General features: G+C 36.3%; 1 protein-coding gene across 2 annotated transcripts in view; it reads right to left on the minus strand.

The window, feature by feature from the left end:
* Nucleotides 1–16,361, minus strand: part of vwa8 (von Willebrand factor A domain containing 8) — a 196,901-nt gene that overhangs the window by 180,385 nt on the left and 155 nt on the right. The window lies entirely within an intron of this gene.

A 16,361-nucleotide genomic window follows, 5' to 3' on the forward strand; every position in this document is an offset into this window, starting at 1 on the left:
TCGATTGATGGTCATTTTGTGCTCCTTCCATTTTCGAACAATCGCACCAACAGTTGTCACCTTCTCTCCCAGCTTCTTGCTAATGGTTTTGTAGCCCATTCCAGCCTTGTGCAGGTCTACAATTTTGTCTCTGACATCCTTGGACAGCTCTTTGGTCTTTCCCATGTTGGAGAGTTTGGAGTCTGCTTGATTGATTGATTCTGTGGACAGGTGTCTTTTATACAGGTGACTAGTTAAGACAGGTGTCCTTAATGAGGTTGACTAATTGAGTAGAAGTGTCTAACCACTCTGTGGGAGCCAGAACTCTTAATGGTTGGTAGGGGTTCAAAAACTCAATGAAATGCAAATCAGTTGCTATCTTTTATTTAAAGTTATTTTTTCGATTTTCCTTTTGATGTGCTATCTGCCACTGTTAAAATAAACCTACCATTGAAATGACTTTTTATTTCTTTGTCATTGGACAAACTTACAAAATCAGTGAGGGGTCAAATAATTATTTCCTCCACTGTATGTGGCTACTGTTGTAACACTTGCATATTGGCTGAAAGCTCAATATCGAGAATATCACATGGAACAATCTACTCACATATATCACAATGACTCTACCTTTTACAGAGCCCTTATATTTTTTGTGATTTCACATGTATAGAAGTAATAAAAATGTCATGAAAGCACTACATCCCTCCCTTCTGCTTATACAGCCACAGTATACTTAAATGAAGTAGTGACTGTGACACATGGAAGGGTAACACAATGAATAGATGAAATGTTGCAGTTTTTATGCACACATAATCCTGAACATTACAGTTCATTTTGCTCAGCAAATGCTGGAGGGCATGGCTTATTTAAAGAATGCTAAATTATATATAAATTATGTATTTCCTGCATATGTGTATAAATATATGGCCGAATAGATAGAATGTACTTCATAAACATAACTGCCTGGGTGCTAATGCTAATAGAAGTGACAGCACTTAGATTTTTTTTTGAAAAAAAAGATTTTATTTTCAAATGCAATATTTTTCCATGCAGATTATCTTTATGCAAGCAGCACTCATATTAGGGTTTGCCGTTTTGGCCAACATATAAGCAATTCTCTCTGAAAGTTTTCTTGCTCCTCCTGATCTTGTCTTAATGCCCAATGTTCCCTTTTACTGTCTTCTCTTGAATACATTACAGACAGTGAAAATTGCAGGCTGCATGCTATTCATTTTATAGCCTTCCCCTGTTTTGTCTATAGTCAATGCAAACATGTACTTTTTGGCCCAGTTTTATAAAAACATGCTAGTTCTTAAATGATTATAGGACAAAATGCCCAAGGTGCATCCAAGCACTCATGGGACTTAGGAATGAGTGAAAAAGTTTCGGTCCTGCTAAGAGGACCTTTCTCAAGACATCCCAAACACACCAGGATCCCACAACCTAAAATAGCCACTTGATGTAAACTGGCACCCAACCCCCTCCCTATGATCAGTGTGCAGTATATACAATGTCATAAAATTAAACATCATTGCAAATATCACATAAAGTATTGCAAATGCGTTTCACCTGATATGAGAAGAGTTCATGCAATATATATATATATATATATATATATATATATATATATATATACACCGGTATATATATTGGTTTTAGAAAGCTTTCTCGGAATCAAATATTCTGCCCAGGTTATAGATTTGTAATTGAGGTTTTATACTATCCTTTATCCCTGAGCCCCCTGGGAAAGGAAGATTGAAATCTTTGTTCCAGTATCTCTGTCCGTCCTGCTTTGCTTTTTCCACCAGAGGAGAATATGAAGGAACTATCTCATGACAGTGCTGTTATCCCAGGCGCTGAAAGCATTTCTGGTGATGTTTAGGGAATATCAGTTTTTAAAAAAGCTATTTCACAAAGTGCCATAAATTCTCCCAGGCCAATGGCACAAAGCCAGCTTTTACATTACTGTAAAGTGCAACTTGATTCAAATTGTATTACCATGCAAATAGACTGTTTGTTTCTCCCATTAGATTTGCCCATTCTTATTGTTATTTAAAATTGAACAAGAGACTCTATATAGACCAGTAAGCTAGAAACTGAATCCACTGTATTCCTGTATGATAGAGTATGAGTTTCTGTTGAATACAATACAGCCATATTAACCCTTTCACTGCCAGCCGTTTTGGACCAAAGTGGAACTTCTACTGCCAGACAGTTTTTGAACATTTTGCACTGTTTCACTTTAGGGGCTTTTCCTTGGGGGGACTTTTAGTTTACCCAGGAAAACTATATATTGTTTTTTTCAGGACAACCTAAGCTTTCAAAATATGGTGGAATTTTTGTGTAATTACAATTCTGTAACAAGATATAGGCTTCTAGATATCTAAAAAATGAAAAATTATATTTTCCATAATATAAACACATACATCAGAAACAAAAAATATTTTATGCACAAAAATACAACTGATTTGGAAAGTCCCATGTCTCCTGAACATGCCAATACCAAATATATATAGTTTTATGGAGATTTCTCACTTGTATAGGTCAAAAACTCCCAGCAGTACACTACCAAATTTCCAAAGCACTGCTCCATAAAGCTGCATACTTTAGATTTCAAGGTCACAAATTCCACTAACATAAGGTTTATCCCAGAAAATTATACATTTTTAGAAAGAACAGATTCTGTGGAATCCAGAATAGATAGAACTGTCTGTCTACTCCAAACTATCAAGTCGCAATGCTTTCCTAAAGTTATTGGTTTTTATCAAAATTTGTGAAATGTATTAAAAATTGCTTCAAAGCTTCCTGTCTATAGTATCTTATCTTCTACAGGTCATAAAGTAACCAGATAAAACACCCTAAATATGAACGCCAGGGGTCCACTGAACAGTTTGATGCCCAATTTGTATAGGTTTACTTAAGTATGTGGCATGTAGGGGCCCCAATGTGAACATACCCCCATGTGATCTATCATTTCTGTCATTCCAGCTTCTGCAAAATCAACACATTTACATCATATTGTGTGGGATAAAGCTACAAAAAAGTACGCTTACCCCAGAAAGCCATATATTTTTGGAAAGTACACATTCCCCCGAATCTAAAATGGGTACCTGTGTGTTTCTACTCCAAAGTACCAAGCCGCAAAGCATTTCTAAAGTTAGCAATTTTCATGACAATTCCAAAAATCCCCTCAGAGCTTCCACTTTGCAGCATCTTATCTCCCATATAGCATTAGGTACCAACATAAAACACCCCAAATATGAACGCCAGGGGTCCACTGAACAGTATGATGCCCAATATGTATAGGTTTACCTAAGTATGTGGCATGTAGGCGCCCCAATGTGAACATATACCATATGATCTGCCATTTCTGTCATTTCAGCTTCTGCAAAATCAACACATTTACATGATATTGTGTGGGATAAAGCTACAAAAAAGTATGCTCACCCCAGAAAGCCATATATTTTTGGAAAGTACACATTTCCCTAAATCTAAAATGGGTACCCATGTGTTTCTACTCCAAAGTACCAAGCTGCAAAGCATTTCTAAAGTTAGCAATTTTGATGACATTTCCAAAAATCCCCTCAAAGCTTCCAGTTTGCAGTATCTTATCTCCTACATAGCATTAGGTACCAAGATAAAACACCCTAAATATGAATACCAGGGGTCCACTGAACAGTTTGATGCCCAATATGTATAGGTTTACCTAAGTATGTGGCATGTAGGGGCCCCAATGTGAACATACCCCCATATGATCTGTCATTTCAGCTCCTGCAAAATCAACACATTTACATCATATTGTGTGGGATAACGCTACAAAAAAGTACGCTTACCCCAGAAAGCCATATATTTTTGGAAAGTACACATTCCACCGAATCTAAAATGGGTACCTTTGTCTTTCTACTCCAAAGTACCAAGCCGCAAAGGTTTCCTAAGTTTGCTGATTTTTTCCAAAAATCACCTCAAACCTCCAATATGCATCATCTTATTTTCTATAGGTCATTATGTACCAAGATAAAACACCCAAAATATGAACCCCAGAGGTCTACTGAGCAGTTTGATGCCCACTGTACATAGGTTTATCAAAGCACATGGCACTTAGAGACCCCAAAATATACTTTGTGCACACTAATTTCATGGCTTACCTTTACCTAATTCATAAACACATGGCAGTTTTATGTGGGATAGAAACTGCAGAAATGTAGGGTAACACCTGAAAACCATATATTTTTGGAAAGTACACGTTCAGACAAATCCAACATGGGTAAAGAGTCCTTTCTACACCAAAGTACCAATCTGCAAAGTTTTCCTAAAGTTAGTGGTTTCTATGACATTTCAGAAAATCGCCTAAAAATGTTGCAATTTGCTGCATTTATCTCACACAATTTCTTGCATACAAAGGCAAATCACCCCAAATAGGAATATCAGAGGCCTACTGAACAGTTTGATGCCCTATATGCATAGATTTACCAAACTATGCGGAGTACAGCGGCACCCAAATAAAAATAGTGCATATGAATTTTCACATAAGACGCTCCGGCTTATGCAGTTTTTGCACCCGGTATGTGTATTATGTGCAATAAGACCCCCTAACAGTACAGAGACCCTAGAAAATCATACATTTTCCGAAAGTACACATTCTGACAAAACAAAAATGGGTAAATACGTCTTTCTATTGCAAACTACCAAACTACAAAGCTATGCTAAACAAAACGGTTTTTATGGCATTTCTGAAAATTGTCACAAAGCTTGCATGTTACCTCATTATGTACCCCCCCATTTTGTAACGTATCAACATAAAACTTTCTAAATATGAACGCCAGGGGTCTACTGAACAGTTTGATGCCCTATATGCATATATTGGCCAAACTACGTGCCGTACAGGGGCACCCAAATAAAAATAGTGCATATGAATTTTCACATAAGATGCTTCGGCTCATGCAATTTTTGCACCCGGTATGTGTATTATGTGGCATAAGAACCCCTAACAGTACGAAGACCTTAGAAAGCCATATATTTTATGAAAGTACACATTCTGACAAAACAAAAATGGGTAAATACATCTTTCCACTGCAAACTACCAAACTACAAAGCTATGCTAAACAGAATGGTTTTTATAATATTTCTGAAAATTGTCACAAAGCTTGCATTTTGCCCCATTATGTACCCCCACAATTTGTAACATATCAACATAAAACACTCTAAATATGAACGCCAGGGGTCTACTGAACAGATTGATGCCCTATATGCATTGATTTACCAAACTATGCGGAGTACAGCAGCACCCAAATAAAAATAGTGCATATGAATTTTCACATATGACGCTCTGGCTCATGCAGTTTTTGCACCCGGTATGTGTATTATGTGCAATAAGACCCCCTAACAGTACAGAGACCCTAGAAAATCATACATTTTCCGAAAGTACACATTCTGACAAAACAAAAATGAGTAAATACAACTTTCTACTGCAAACTACCAAAACGCAAAGCTATGCTAAACAGAACGGTTTTTATGGCATTTCTGAAAATCGTCACAAAGCTTGCATGTTTTAGTGATCGAAAAAAAATTGTAATAGGTCTTTTTACATTGTGAAATGCCAGATTAAATTACTTCAGGCCCTAAAAAAAACCCATAGGAATAAACAGAATGTGAGTAATTTTTTGTGGGTTCTAATCTCACATTGCAATAAATCTGCCCCTAAGTGCCACTGCACAGACACAATAGTAATATACAAGCAAAGCTAACCATAGTAGTGCCCTTGAAACCCAGAGGACAGCCAATGCACCAGAGAGTGTACCCTTAACTAAAAGGGAGGTTTGACATCAGTTTAAATTGATGTCTTAACTCTTTCATTTCTATCCTGTATTTGACTCCTCCATGCTTAGGACTCAAGACCTTGAATTTCTTTTTCTTCTCCTACTATTTCTCTATGGACATTTGCATTTCAATATATGTCATTCGCAACAAGTTGTCCATCCTGTTAAACTTGAAAACTTCAATAAAAATTATTGAAAAAAAGAGTGTTTGAATCACCAGTTAAGTAAAGCAAAAATGTGCTTCCTGTAACAGCATTATCTCACAGAGGAGTCATTCCAGTGGTCAAACTAGGAGCCCTGAACTTGTGAAAATGCTAGGTCACCGGACCGACCAACTGGCTAATCTGGCATGAAAGATACCCTTTGTGCCAACAAAACCAAGCTCATTAGAGGGCAAAAAAGTATATGACCACTGTCCAGTCATGTGGTTCACAAAACAACTTGTGCACCTCTCCTCCATTTATAGCCAGGCTAAAATACTTGTGCTCTTGGTTTGCAGTGACTGCAGTTAGGCTGTAATTCTGGCAAAACATGCTACATTGTGGGAAATACATTTTTCTCCACTCAATTATTTAGCAGAACCAAAATTAATCATGATACCACTGGCAGCATAGATTTAGCTTGGGAATATCCTTGTGTCATGTGTGTCTCATTAAAAGTAATAATTTTTTTTAGAAAAAGTTTTAGCACTCCTTCTAAAAGTACTGCTTTGAATGAAAGTACTCTTAACAATACAAATGATATAGCTAATTTTTTTTATATCTGAACATTATTCATTCTTCTTGATGAACATTACTAATGGTGAAACCTAAAACAGTGCTGATCTGAGTATAATCTTATAAGTATAATTTTATAAACATAGTAACTTTAATGTGCAATTCATCATACTTGAGATTTTTACTTTCATTTTCAATAAAATAGTAGACTAGCCTTCAGTATTATTATTATTATCAGTATATTAAATTGGCATCTGAAAAACACAGACTGGGTTATACTTGTCTGATTTTTGTAAGACTGTACAAGCCTGAAAACCACTGCTCAGCATCAGTCATGCAGAATAAATGTTCAGAGTTTCCTTTATTCCACTAATTAGGCTGCAAACCTCTTATCTTTTCAAAGATCTAGCCTCTTCAGAGGAACTGTCACAGTTATATGTTCACTGTCCCTAATGAAGTTAAAGTCCAGGCTTCCCTCAAAGTCTTAAAGGTATATTAACCATCATATTCTTGCTATACCCTCTTAGTATCCTACCTGCTCAAAAACTGGTTTTTGGACATTCCTCCAGTACCCGAGTCCCCTTAAAATTTAAGAAAAAGAGAGATTCTTGTCTTATCTGTAAAATCCTTTTTTTGTTCATTGAAATGGGGCTTAATATTAAGAGCAAAACTGACTTTAAGCCATAGTCACATTACTGATGGCTTGTTAATAATGCCAAAACAACTGCCTTGCTGAAGGAACTATGTAAGCAATAGACTCATAATGACTAGTATCAACAACCATTAATAATAAATGAACACTTTCAGTAAATGTTTTACAGTGAAATTCACAAATAGGCACTGTAAATGTGCTTTCAGATTATGTTTCAGTTTGTCAGAGTTAATGCTCAGGTATATGACAGTGATTACAACTTTTCCAAATGTGTTCTGTAAACAGTATGTAGTTTTATCCAAACACATTGCCCAAACCTTTCCATGGTGCATAATGCGATCAATAATTCGTAAATATTTTTTTATATAGACTGTCTACCTTACAAGCCCTGAACTGTGCTGCTCATCTGTGGAACTCTGCATTTAGGAAATATTTAACAATTTTGAATTTCATTTCTTTAATGAATTGAAATACATTGAGATTGTTATTGCTATTTTATTTTAATGTCCAAATAAAATGTAACTAAAATTCTATTATATGTATGCATTATTATCTGTTAGTAAAGTAAAGATTTACCATCACTTTGTCCCATTAGAATAATGACACTTTGGGAGTAAACAAAACAAATATTAATTCCAGCAGAATAAAATAAATGTTTGTTAATTAAATATTTACAGCAGGACCTTGACAAAAACTTCCCTAATTCCTTTCCTCTGAGAAGCATACAGTCAGGCACGGATCAATATATTTTTACAGAGTTGTTGACTCAGTATAAAAAATTTCCAGAGATTTACATTGTTAAGGATTATGAGCACTAAAAGCTTTTGTGGCTTCATATTATTCTTACCTCAAAGTCATTAGAAATCCATCTTCATATTTTCTATTTGCTTGCAAAAATTACCTTTAAAGCAACAAATAACAAGTATCTTTGGGAAACATTGCTGGTCAAAACAATTGTAGCAAAAAGAGCAGAAAATTGACTTTGCACCGCCAAAGGGCCAAACCTTGATGGGGGTGTATAGGCTAGAAGTAGTCTGCGGGCTGCAGCCAAAAATAATCAACGCATTCTAAAAGAACTCCCTTGGGTGTAATACCCTATGGTTTTTCCAGAAAAACAGCTGAAGAATTCCACACAATAAGATTAATCAGAGTGGAGAATTAACATTCCTGTGTGTACATAGAGATAATACACTGGGGATATGTATCTATGATGATGGTTTTATATGCTTAAAACTTAACTATTTTTGGGATATAAATATAAAATTCACATCGGAAATTAAAACAGATTATATCAACACATGCAATTGCAAGATGTGATCCATTCAAGTTACTGGAACTGCTAAATTTGTGGCAGTCAGAGAGAATTGTATCTATCTATACACCTAGGTAGTATTTAATGGTTTGTACAGCTTTATAAACTTACAAAAAGTTGGTTGCCAAAGTATCAGTCACCAATCAGATTGGTACCACCTCTCCTCACCAAAAATCTGCTCTGAATTCTCAATCAAGCCACACTATACTTAGGGGCACATTTATCAAAGTACAAATTTTCGCCAATTAAAAGCACAATAGAAAAAAATTCAGACTAACCATGATAATTTCTGATGTGCGTTAGTTGCGCGAAAATTCGTGTCATGGCTGTACGAAAATATTGTGGTGCGATCCGAAAGTTATGAAATTTTTGTATCCGAACAATCGTAAATGGTGGGAAAACCTTTCTGACTTTGAACCTTCAAAGCATGATTTTTGAAGCCTTCACTCTGTGGCACTCTGTAACTCCAACCTGGACAAAAGAAAGTCACAATACCGAAGCTTGAATGAATTCTGAAACTTTCGTAGTTGTTGTGACAAGTACAATTTTGTCGCACAAATTGATGCAAAGCACAAAAATGTCACATAATTTAACAAAGATATTGTGGAAATTACGCAAAGTTCTATAGATTACAAAAAATACAAATTTTTCCAATTCTGACTCAATACTCAATTCTGGTAATACTTATAGGCAGAATCTATGTATCTTGTAATTACTGATTCCTTAGTTGTAAAAAAAAAGTCTAAACATTCTTGGCAAATACTTATTGCGAGAGCAATGTTTTAGACTCAACTCTGCCTATTCTCCAGACAGAGTTTTATTTTTTTCTGGTAAGCAAATCAATATTTTCATTGGAATATTTTAAAAATTGATTTGTTCCTTAAAGGAACAAATTATTTTTTAATAGCTTTCACTTTTGTATACTTTCTCATTTTTAAAAAAACATATTAAAAACTATTGGCCTCTAAATGCTTTCTTAAATCTCTGCATGAATGCTAATAATCTCAAATTGACTACTATTCTTAAATCTTAACTCTTCTTACTTCATGCTAATTATTCTTTTTTAATCAGCCTAGTCCTACTGACAAGCTGATTGTCATCACTGGCTTCTAATGGCTTATGAGTGAAGAGCTTGCTGACTGACTTAAAGCCAGTTTGGGCAATGCATTTTTAGTAGTTCCATTAGCCCTCAGGCTGTAACCCTTGGCATCATAAAAGGTGAAGTAAAGAAATGTAGTTTCTCGTCTGCCTGGACCAGATGTCAGGCAGGGTGTAGCATGGTCTGTTATTTCATAGTTGTATTTCATCTAGGTAAAGGGCATTGAGTAATTTAGCAACGAGAGCTCTGGCTGGGGCACATGAGGGCAAAAGAAAGTCACGATACCGAAGCTTGAATGAGTGATCTCTGCTTATTCAGAAAAGTCAACAAATCACAAATTGATGCATCATGGTCTGTTTTCTAGTTTATCTCTTACCAGCTTTTGAACCACTGGATATTTACCAGAAAGGTCACTACATGAGTCTTCCAGGTCGCTTGCCTGGTATTCAACCACTGCAGCGTGTTCCTTTAGCTTCTGTTTGTTTCCTGGCATGAAAAAAATCACTGCAGGTGTTAGGTGATGAAAATGTATTAAAAAAAAAGTAAAAAGAAACCCCTGCAATTGTGATTTTTGTCTCAAGCAGCAAAGCTTGAACTTGAATGTTAATAAATGAGCCCGTTAATGTTGATGAGGTTAATGCAGCAATCTTTTTTACTGATCTCTTTCATAATATTCTGTGGCATGGGTTCCAAATAACGAGATTGTAGTGCTGTACTTCTTTGGGTTTAGTCAGAGCCAGCTCCATTCTTAGCTGATTTGTGGCCAAATTTCTGTGCTCTGTTTTTCCCCATCCATGCCCTCTAAGAAATTAAGCTGAAAGAAGGGTTGCTCACATGTCATGAAGTTTGAATTAGCCTGGGAAATCAGGATAAATGTGTATGGGCTTATATTAGTAGTCAGACCTCACATACGAATTACTGGCTTACTGGTTGAAACGACACACTCACTGGTCAATAACTAAACATGTACCTCATAAAACAGACTAAAGTTTGCAAGTTATTCTTTAAGTTTGTGTTAAGGGGGAGGGTTTGCAACATTAAATTATATTAGAATACTGATGGGAAATATATGATCTGGCAAAAAGGGACAGTGAACTGCCTAAAAGGCAAAGAGCTATAACTCACCATTAACCACCAAAGAAACAGAGTGCAATAAGTCAATATTAGCTGCCAGAGACACCAAGTGCATCACAAACTGTGACTAACGAGAGAGAGACATTGAACAGACATATATCATCAATTATCACATAGGCATTCACAAACAATCAACTGCCAGACATACAGTGATTAACCTCATCACCTGCTTGAGAGAAAGAAAAATAATGGATATAAATATGAAGAACAACAGTTGTCAACTATCAAATTCTGAGTTATCCTAAAATTCTCAATATACCCACTGGCTTTTTTGACAGGAAGAAAGAGGGCAGTTACATGACTAGGAAAGTCCTCATGGAAACAGGAAAGTTTTAAATTTTTACCTTTTTTTCAGTTCCCTGACAGTTCCACATTACTCATCATTTCACTTTGTATTAAGGCATAAATACATTCTTAATGACCGTTTCCCTATTAGGCCACTGACACAAAAAAGATTATTGGCCCCAATTAATAATCTAAATCTCTGGTGGGAAAAACATATGAGTCTTTTTGGCTTTCCAAATTCATCCAAAATTGCTTTCAAGGAAACTGCAGGCGACTTTGGTACTAATATTTTTTCCTGGCTTCTAGTAACAGTGATTTTTTTAATAATATATAATACTGTACCTGTTGCTATGTTGTAAGCTTAGGTGGTTTGTTTCCCTAAAGGTGATAATTAGCCTTGTTTCAAGGTGACCATACACAGGTCAAGTTTCACGATATCCACCCACGTGTTTCGTATAATAAACATTTTTTAAATAATGTTGCAAGTGCCAGGCTCCTCCAGCAGGACAGGTCTGTAAAATTTTTTCTGTGCTCCCCAATTTTATATGACTGTAATGATAATGTACCAATTGGCTTTGGGAATGAGGCAGATTGTGGTCCTGTTGCTAGGGAGCACCTTAATACAGGTCTGATCATTATGCAACTATTATATTTCATTCACAGAAGTGCAACAGACTGTTCTCATAATAAATAAGGTTCCAGTGTATGTAGGAACTCAAAAGCACACATTTTTATACAATGTAACAAGAAGTTATTTTGTACAAAAACAAAACCTCTTTTTCTACTTGGAAATGTTAGGTTCTAAAGGTTTAAATCAAGCTTTAAGCGTGTTTGCGTTTACTAATACTTTATATGATATAATGTTTCAGTTCAGTTACTAATAATTATTCAACTTTTATTGTGCTTTACTGGTAAAAATCCTTTTTGGAACTCCTTAAATTAATAAACAGAGGGGTTTCAAGCTTAAATAATGCCTTAAATTACTAAATAGATTCTTCTTAGAATCAGTGTCTTTGGACCCATGCTGTAATTTAGAGCATATTGTGGTTTCTTCTTTCAATCCATCAGCATGTTTCTTGACCTTATTATCTCTAAAGTACATTTGTAACCTAGAGTCTTACTGAGAAAAACTTAAACATCCAGTGAGACCTAATTGCTTCCTTCAGCAGACATTCTGAGTAATATTTCTATGCACTTGAGAGGAGTTATATGGAGAACTATTGAGGCCAGGTTTAAAAACCATTACACGATTACTCAGAGGCAAGTGCCACCAGGGACAAGGTAGGAAAGTACTATTTCCACAAGTATGTCATGTCTGTTCCAAAACTCAATCATCTGCAAAATTCATTGTTATTTTCTGTGTGCAAAATTGGATTGAGCAGAGGACAAAATATCCACCTACTAATCCCATTCTATTCCAGTGTCTCAACACACTCCATATCTATTACATTTCTACAGCAGGGAATTCTTTTTTTTTTTTAATTTAAATTCTCAAGCATTTTCTATTATTTTTCTTGCCAAGGGTGTGTTTCCATAGGTGTACACTAGGGGGCACATTTACTAACCCACGAATCCGAATTGGAAAAATTCCGATTGGAAAACGAACATTTTGCGACTTTTTCGTATTTTTTGCGATTTTTTCGGCGCCTTTACAACGTTTCGGAAATTGTCGCAACTTTTTCGTTACCAATACGATTTGCGCGGAAAAACGCGAGTTTTTCATAGCCATTATGATGCGCTCGTATCTTGTCGCGACTTTTTCGTATTGAGCGCTCGTAAGCGGCGGGTGAAACTTTCAGACTTAGCATGATTTTGGAAGCCTCCCATAGGACTCAATGGCACCCTGCAGCTCCAACCTGGCCCAAGAAAAGTCACCATACTGAAGCTTGAATGAATCCGAATCTTTCGTACTCGGCGCGAAGGCTACGAAAAAGTCGCGACTTTTCACGCAAGTAGTAACGCTACAAAAAAATCACCAGATTTTGCGCAACATTCGGAATGGCAACGAAAAAGTCGTGACAATTTTCCGAAAAATCGCCAAATACCGATCATTACGAAAAAAACGCAATTGGACGCATTCGGCCCGTTCGTGAGTAAGTAAATGTGCCCCTAGGAGAATATATCAAGCTAATGCAGAGGGCACTCAATTCAAAGGCGCATTTCACAGAGGCCTGCTGTTGTTTGCACAATGCCCCACATTGGAATTGAGCCCTATAGTCTTATTTACTGCACCTTTCCGAGACTTTTTTCCCAATTATCTTTTGAAAAAACAAAATCAATTAAAAAAAAGTGTAATTGCGGAAAAAAAAACTGGTTGCAGCAAAAATTATGACTGAAAAAAAAAATTGGATTGTATGTTTTTCTGCATAGCAGAACTCATTTTTGAATAGTAATAAATGTTTTTCCAGAAAGGAAATAGAAATATTTATAAGTACCAAGAAATTGTTATCCACATGTAACAATAAAAAGTAACAATTTTTTTCCAAAAGGGAAACCCATTCACATATATGGCTCAGTTCAGTGCTTATGTTTTACAAAGCTTATGGAAGGCATTTAATACTATTTTGATTAAATTGAGGGTTAATATACAGTTTACATGTACATGATGTAAAATCATGTATACTGTATTTATAAAGCTGTGAAATGATTTAATGCAAAATTCTACCTGAAAAAAAGTTGTTTTTACACCACTTTTTATACAAAACATTCTTTCTCATGTTAAACTGCCCCACTGACTTCAATGTATTATCTGAAATCTAGAATTGTCTAAAGTCTTGGGGTAATTGGTAGGTGTTAGTCTGGCTTTGTAATGCATGCCCATTAATTCTGTATAAGGGCATTAGATGTTTACAATGTTTATAAATCCATCATATATTAACTTTTACTCTCTTTTATGGTGTAAAATATTTTACAAAGCTTTATAAATATGTCCCATTATTTGCATTCACATTTTCTGTGACTTGGACAGTTATTTTTCCACTGCCCTCTCAAACCTGGTTTTAAACCCCACCACCAGAAGGTGCTTTGCTGGACTGTACATCAGAATCTTTCCATACTGAAAAAAACATTTCCTGTGCATCTGCCTGCCTTCTCTTGACTAATTCTTTTTTTTTTTTTTTTTTAAATAAGTAATAATACTGTGTACAGGATCCCAGACATTTATCTTGAACTGCTAAGGAAAGAAATACTACGGTGGACTATATATGGCTGAGAACTTCATACATTTCAGTAATTTCCTGTAAAACTGTATGGCTAGTGCTTGTATGGGGGCCCCTACTGAACTATCGAATAAAACTTATAAACTTATAAACTTATACTTATAGAACTTTGTTGCAACCACAACAGTATTGATAGCCCATATGCCGCTGATATCATTTTTTTGTATGTGCTTATGATAAGGGCATTGCAATTAACCATTTGTGGCCACACTGTACTGTATTAACTGACCATCAAGCTAATAATTGGTTGCATATTCTAAATGCTGTAAAAAAAGAAAATTAAGACTACTCCAGAGTTATTGCAACTTGATGAATTTATTTTAAAGTCAGAAATAAAATGTTATAACTGCTGCCCCTGGGTAAAAACCAGAAAGTACTATTTGTGGCACAGCAGCAAGCAGAAGCTTGGCAATAATAGAACAGACTGCACCATCATTTAGTAAGGGAAGGACACGTATTTATACAGTATAGTACTTTTTTCATGCGGAACTAAGGGTCATAACAAATAAGATGTGGGGCTCCAGTTGGGTCTCGACTGATTGCAACTTCAGTACATATCATTACTTTGGGTTCAGTTGTTACAGTTGTTAACTGCACTGGTGCAATTTAGCCAGAGTGCTTCACCTCTAGACTAACACCTCTTAACCAAATTCCTACCCACAAATTTAACAACACACATGTAAAGTAAAGAGGACAAATGCATACAAGGAAATAAATGAGTAAGACATAGGGATTTCTGGTCCTCCTATTGCAGGAAACAAAGCAAGGAAGTCAGAGATATGCAGTTCTATTTAAAGACTTTAGAAGGGATGTGTCTTGCCTATGGAGGAGTGGCTAGATACTCTGTGAATTTGCTGGCATATTAGCAGGACACAGAATTTTTACTGAATTTTAGTTACACATGCCTGATATTTATTTTAGTTACACATGCCTGATATTTATTTTTTTCTCAATAATACTGTAAATGCCCAAAAACTCAGAAGGATAACTATTACGCTATTACGATCTATAAGGCTTGATCCTTACATTGCTCAGCAGTATTAGGCACCCACTAGCTTACAGTATTTCTCAACCATAATTCCTTGAGCCCAAGACAGTCCTCGGCAGCATCAAGTATGGATTACATCATGCCATGTGCTGATATATAATAAGTCAGGGATGTTAAATGCAGTGTAGTGTCAGAATACTGTGGGAATTATAGTTCTACACAATCTAAGTTTCTGAGTGGCTGCTGTAAGATGACAAAGAGAGTCACTATTTATTGGAGCTGTTTGGTCCTTTGTGTACTTGAAATGCCAGGGCCTGTTGTAAATCCTATTTTGGACCTGACCCTCATACTCTCTCTGTCCAATTGGCCCTTGAGCCCATTAGGCAGAGAATGGACCCAGCTGGCCCACATAGATCATCAACTGAACAGATATTTCCCTGATCCTGCTTACTGAGTGTTGGGCCAACCAGGTCTGAACTGGGAGTCAAAATTTGCCAGAACCAACAGATTGGGCCAGGGCCACAGTGAGCTGATCCAAATAATCAGGCTTTGGGCCAACAGTCAGATCATGCAGGAAGCTACTGCAGAGGCTTTATTCATACACTGCATATGTTTCTCTGGCATCATCACCAGTTACTACTACACCTGTGACCTGGCTTGAGTATTAATCGGCTTGATAAATACTCAAACATGCTTGATCAAATAAGAGTTATAAAATGCGTATTTTTAGGCACTTAAACAGGCAGCTAACTTAGTGAGACCATGCCTGCAGGTAACATTAGCTACTTTATATGGGGGCACCATAAAAGCAAATGGCAGCTGCTTTAGGTAACTGCATTCAGGACCAAGCTCTTTACAGAAAAGAGCCCCGACTATGATGAGAATGGTCAGTTCCAACTCTGTGGCAAAAGCGTCAGAATAGCAAGTGTTAGTGCTGGGTATATATAATGTTGCCACTTTCCAGGGTTCAACTGGCAGTAGGTCGCTGGTAATAACAATAAAGTCTCCAGCCCATGTGGAACCCTACGAGGAAATCCAGCTGGAAGAGCTGCTACGGTTGCATTGAATTCAAACGTCCTGCGCCGCCAAGCAAAACTGCATTTATTAGGCGTTCATTTTCCAATGATTTCGTAACCTTGCACAAATTGCAGTTCAGCAAGAG

The sequence above is a fragment of the Xenopus tropicalis genome, chromosome 2 (assembly GCF_000004195.4).
Source record: "Xenopus tropicalis strain Nigerian chromosome 2, UCB_Xtro_10.0, whole genome shotgun sequence".
Lineage (NCBI taxonomy): Eukaryota > Metazoa > Chordata > Amphibia > Anura > Pipidae > Xenopus > Xenopus tropicalis.